This window comes from Tarenaya hassleriana, unplaced genomic scaffold (assembly GCF_000463585.1).
Source record: "Tarenaya hassleriana unplaced genomic scaffold, ASM46358v1 Cleome109, whole genome shotgun sequence".
Classification (NCBI taxonomy): Eukaryota; Viridiplantae; Streptophyta; class Magnoliopsida; order Brassicales; family Cleomaceae; genus Tarenaya; species Tarenaya hassleriana.
In genome coordinates, this window is record NW_010961180.1 from 199,114 (window position 1) to 199,345 (window position 232).

Consider the following 232-nt stretch of genomic DNA (forward strand, 5'->3'; position numbering starts at 1 on the left):
ATATATAAATATAAATAAAAAAATAAAATAAATATTTAAAAATAAAATAAATGTTTTATTTATTTTATTTTTAAATATTTATTTTATTTTTTTATTTATTTTTTTGTGTTTTCCAACGGGTTTCCAACGGTTATCCGTTGGAATGAATTTCCAATTCCAACGGACTGCCGTTGTAAATACCGTTGTAACATTTCGACGGCGTTTCCAACGGATATTCCAACGGATTTCCGTG